Source organism: Mytilus galloprovincialis, chromosome 11 (genome assembly GCF_965363235.1).
Source record: "Mytilus galloprovincialis chromosome 11, xbMytGall1.hap1.1, whole genome shotgun sequence".
NCBI classification, from domain to species: domain Eukaryota; kingdom Metazoa; phylum Mollusca; class Bivalvia; order Mytilida; family Mytilidae; genus Mytilus; species Mytilus galloprovincialis.
The window spans coordinates 38,228,691-38,234,994 of NC_134848.1; positions in this window are offsets into that span (position 1 = coordinate 38,228,691).

The following is a 6,304-nucleotide window of genomic DNA, read 5'->3' on the forward strand; positions in this document are numbered from 1 at the left end:
TATTTTATTTGGACAAATATCATTAAATGTATCGGGTTAACTGCACCAGATGCGAAATTCGACAATGAATATCTCGTCAGTGATGCTTAAGACTAAAATATTTGAAAAAAAATAATCAAGCGTTGAAGGGCCGAACAAAACAAAGGGATCAAATCTAGGCACAATCCACTTTTAAAAAAAAAATGATCTTGATTTAAACTGATTGTGATACAAATTATTAACGTTTATCTCACCTGTGCTATCCTCACGAACTAACAAAATCACTTATTGATCCTACTGAATATTTGATTTTGCATTTGAATGTCGATTCCGTTGTTGGCAGACGATGTATTTGTTGTGTCAGTGTTAGCACATCCATTTGAATAGGGTTTTTCAATCCGTTTCAACTTCGTATTCGATTTGGTCTGTCTACTGTTCATTTGTTGCTGAAAACAAAGAAGTTGTGGTATGATTCCCAATGAGTCCACTCTTCAAAAGATACCAAATTGTCAAGAAATTAATAACTATATAGGTCACCATACTGTCTTCAACGGTGAGCTTAGCGCATACCGGGCGCCGCTGAATATTATCTAGGAGAAGTGCTTGTCCTGCTTACTGAATAACAAGCCTACGTTATTTTTGAGTTTGTTTTACCGTTCACATATATGATGAAATAGTTGTCGTTTGGTACATTTAGATATGCAAATCATTCCAAGTATATTGAAAAAGAACTATCTACAAAATGCAAGCATCGTCTTGCCTTAAAAGTAAAAAAAAAGATAAAAGGTTTTAGGTAGGCAATCGCCCACAAAACTGACATGCCCATGAAAAGTGATGATTGATTCTGTTGAAGAGATGTCGCATTTGGCTCTTCAACTTTGTACTTGTTTGACTTTATAAATATTTTCATATGAGCGTCACTGATGAGTCGTTTGTAGACGAAACGCGCGTCTGGCGTACTCAATTATAATCCTGGTACCTTTCAAAACTATTGAAATTTTACCACATCTTTTTATTTTTATATAAAACAAGGGTGAACACGCTGAAATGTCTCGCCTTCTTTACTAATCATTGATATTGTATTGATAGTCTTAAATATAAAGCTTTATTACAACTGTAACATAAACTTAACATTAACCAAGAAAACTAAACATTGACCAATGAATCCTGAAAATTAGGTCAAGGTCAGATGTACCATGTCAGGCAGCTAACAAGACAATAACAATCAAAACCAAGGAGTAAACAAAGACTCATAAAACCAAAAGACATTTACATCAACAGTTATAAATAATAAACTCCATCCACTAAACACCGGGACTGAAATCAGGTGCTCCGGAAGGGTAAGCATTTCCTGCACCGTATACAGCACCCGGCGTGTTATTTCTTTGTTCAGTTCGGTAATGATGGAAGGTTATCATGACTGAGGAAGAATATCAGATTTCTGACACACTTTTGTCAAAATAGCCAATCAGCTCATGATGGCTACCGTAAAAGTTCTTGAGTGATGACCTTAATTTGATTGATTCATAGCCCTGTCATAGCAACTTTTGAGAAAGCAGTATTCCTCGTTCAACAAAATCAACGTACTTTGAGCTAGCTCTAGAGTAACGTATCAATTGAGAAAAAAATACTCCATATGCTGCTGCTGCTGGGATGTTGCTACACATAAATGAAAAGTTGACTATAGGAAAATTAAAATCATCGCGTTTGTTATAAATTTTGGTATTTAACTTACCATCAGTAGTCATTTCGAGAAAAAGGTCTAAATATGAAGCAGATTTATCTCTGTCGATAGTATCTTTAATTTCAAGTTCACTTGGATATATCAAATGTAAGTGATCATTGAATCTATTATTATCAAGAGACAGTACATCATCAATATACCGAAAGGTGAAATTAAAAGACTGGGCTAATTTCTTTTCTCCTTTCTGTACAAGCCCTTGGATAAATTCTGCTTCATATGAATACAAAAACAAATCTGCAAGCAGAGGAGCGCAATTGGTACCCATTGGGATTCCAATAGTCTGTTGGAAGACAAACCTCCAAATTCAACAAATATGTTGTCAATTAAAAAGTCCAGCATGGCAGTGATATCCTCTTCGGTGTATTTTTTGCTTGAATCTGTATGATTTTTCACAAAGTTAGCTGAATTCCTGCCCAAAACTAGGTATTTAAAACGTCTAGTGCAGACAAAAAATATAGTTGACATATTGCTTATAGTTTAAGAAAAACAGAACAAAACACAAAAACTCAACACTGAGCAATGAACCATGAACATGAGGTCAAGGTCAAATAAAACCTGCGTGACTGACATATAGATCATAAAATATTTCCATACACCAAATATAATTGACCTAGTGCATATAGTATCAGAAAAAAAATTCAAAAACAACTTTGACCACTAACCATGAAAATGAGGTCAAGGTCAGATGACACATACCAGCTAGACATGTACACCTTACTAGTATTCCATACACCAAATATAGTAGACCTATTGCATACAGTATAAGAAAAACAGAACAAAGCACAAAAACTTAAGTATAAACACTTAACCATGAAAATGTGGTCAAGGCCAGGTGACACCTTCCAGTTGGACATTTACACCTTACAGTCCTTCCATACACCGAATATACTAGATCTGAGTAGCTTCTGAGATATGAACTTAACCACCAAAACGTAACCTTGCTCATTGGTCCATGAAATGAGGTAAATTGAAAACTGTCTGATGGGCATGAGGACCTTGCAAGGAACGCACATACCAAGTATCGTTATCCAATTAATTATGATAAAAGAGAATTTAACATTACAAACATCTGAACCCTTTTTTTAGTCACTGAACCATGAAGTCAAGTACATTGAACATGTGACTGACGGAAACTTCGTAACATGAGGCATCTATATACAAAGTATGAAGCATCCAGGTCTTCCACCTTCTAGAAAATAAAGCTTTTAAGAAGTAAGCTAACGCCGCCACCACCGGATTACTATCCCTATGTCGGGCTTTCAAAAGCAAAAGGATTGGGTTATGCATCCATGACATTAATCAGTACATACACAGCAAAAGTTAAACACAAAAAATAAAGGACTGTTTTCCGGATGGTTGAACAGTTCCTGGACAAACTGCTAAGTCGACTTGTTTCAGGTTATTTCATAAGGTTGTACCAAGTCATAAAGGCGTCAGTAAGATTTCATAAAGATGATATAAACTGTAACTGTATATTTCCTATAATAACAACCATATATAATGGAAATAATGTAATGAAACAAAAGCCCCATTATATCATATCACAAAGACGTATACACTGGAATCATTACTTTTTGTCGGCCACCGGATACATATTTTCTGTGAACAAAGGTGAATCACGAATTTATAGATATTCATCGAGGTACAAATTTTCTATATGTTTGTATCTAGACTATTGCAAAACTATGAAATCAAATAGTAACGAAATTGTATTTTTTCATCAACCCACAAAAATTAATACCAACGAAAATTAATGAATATACAGTAACCGAGACAAGTTCTACTAAGTGGATGATTCTTCAAAGAAACGAACAATTGTGTAACAAAGATAATGTTACAAAAATACTTGAGGTTAGAATCAAATGATAAAATAAATCGTTATCAACCAATGGATCGAGTGGAAAATGTCATATGCTTTACAATAGTTCACACAAAAAATCAAATCATCTTATTTTTCGTTAAGTTATTCTCAACCGACCCTCATTGTCAAGTTCTAGATTAAGTCATTATTACCTTTATTTCAAGTTTAAACATGGCATCAAATCTTAAATTTAGTAGAAACTTGTCAAAACTTGATCATTTTACAAGGGTTTCCCTTGGTTTTTAGTTTTTAGCAGGCCGATCCGCAAAAAAAAGAAAAAGAACCCCATTGTGCCCTGTGAATTTTATATTCATAGAACTGCATATGTATGGAAGCTGTTTTCTTAGCTCCGACCATCTTTACTAACACACACCAGATCTGTTGTGCATTGAACGGCCGATTTGCCATGACATGAGGGAGTTACTGCAGTGAGAACTGACCGGCGACGTCGGAATCAGCTTGTTTGAAGTCTGGAATTTGTAAAAGGCTCTTTGTTTTCCTTTCACAGATTTTTTTGTCTAACTTTACTGGGCAAATCATCAACTCCCTTATTCCCAAAATCTATGACATTTTTAAAGCTAGACACTCACAAAATACTACAGCAAACCATAAGTTGACGACAGCTTTTTACGCGAAATGAAGTAATGGCAGAAGATACTGTAGCATATATTCCTCTCAGAATATATTACCAATAAATCGTTTGGCAAGACGAACGTATACAACCCCACGAATATACTAATGGTATGTTAAGTATCGGAAGAGATTTTTCCACTTATTGAGCCCCTAGAAAGCATATAAGATTAATGAATGTTGGGGTTAACTCGATGTGGTCTAGTCTTCATGAATAAATGAAACAGTAGTATACCACTGTTCAAAAGTCATAAATCAATTGAGAGAAAACTAATCCGGGTTACAAACTAAAACTGAGGGAAACACATATGCTAAACGAGGAAAACAACGAAATAAAGCACTGTAGTGAAACACAAAAAAACAAACGACAATGCAACATACATAGAAACGAACTATTAGATTACAATCCCCATTTTCCTTACTTTGTACAGGACATGTACATTTTAAGAAAATAAATCGTGAGGATTTCGTGGAACACATTGTCTAATCTACCTTTTTGCTATTAGTCGCAGGCTCATCAAAAATGAGGGTGGGGGTATTAATGATACTATATTTTAATTTTAAAAAGCTTCTGTCCAAGTTTTGTAAAAAATCCAGTTTGATTTATGATTTTCATAAAGGTTTTAAAAACTTTCACTGCAGACTGTATGTAATTTTAACTGGTAGAAAACTTTATAAGTCCATTTATAAGTTATATACGGATTAACAGGAAATATTTAATTACAAAATTTCCCTCTAAATACCAGCTTTAATTTGATCATAAACAAGCTTCTGTCAAAGTTTGGTACACATCCATGATAGGTTAATGAAATTATTACTTTTTATTAAAAACTTTAACAACAGAGTGAATGTAATCATTATGTTAACTGGCAAAAAAAAACTAAGTTAATTTTTTTAACAAAACTTCCTTCTGGATACTGTTATATGATCATTAACAAGCTTCTGTCGAAGTTTGGTAGAAATCCTTGATAGTTTAAGAATGTAATTAAAATTTCAAAAATTTTGTCGGAGTAAATACTTATGGAAGCTGCCGCTGCCGAAATGTAGGATCGTTTTTACTTGCTTTTGCAACAGGCTCGACAAAAATGGTGGCTTGAACCTGGGTTTGTGGGTAGCAAACTTCGTGAATAAGATGGACACCTATTCTGTAAAATCATAGCAGGTGGTGTGGACTATGACTATAATTGGCCGCTTTAAAATATCATATGATAGAAATTACTTACCAGTTGTCTAACAAAAAAAAATTGTAAGGGTTCAGCGGAACCCAGTGTCTTGCCTACTTTTGCTGTTAATTGCAGGATCAACAAAAATGAGGAAATAAATCAATAAAAATAGTCCTCTTGATTTTAAGAAGCTTCTGTCCAAGTTTGGTAAAAATCCAGGATAGGTTATGAATCTAATAAATGTTTTAAAAACTTTAACTGCAAAAACTAAGTCCATTCATAAGTAAAACATGTAAAAATACAGGAACAAAGTTTTAACTAAATTTCCTTCCAGATACTAGCTTATGATCATAAACAAGCTCATGTCCAAGTTTGGTAGAAATCAAATAGTTTGCATGAAAACAAGTTGGTTGGCATAATCATGTTTTTTGTTTTTCTTTTATCTTATCAATTGGTAAATTAAGCGCAATCTACTCTTTAACAATGGTATTTTCTTCTATTCTTTTACTTATGGGTTTCAATCATTATTTAGTATTGTTTTACCATTTTTTAAAAGACATATGAACATTCTGTAAAATTCAGATTGACAGATACTGCTAATTCCATATGTAATAAAACTGAGAATGGAATGTGTCAAAGAGACAACAAACTGACCATAGAACAGACAATAGCAGAAGGTCACCAATAGGTTTTCAATGCAGCGAGATTCTCCTGCACCTGGGTGTCCGTCAGCTGGCCCCTAAACAAATATCTATACTAGTACAGTGATTATGGACGCCATACTTAACTCAAAATTATACACAAGAAACTAAAATTGAAAATCATATAAGACTAACAAAGGCTAGAGGCTCCTGACTTTGGACAGGCACAAAAAAGGCTAAATAGAACAAATAATGGATGAACAATAATGCAATAAGTCAAAACATG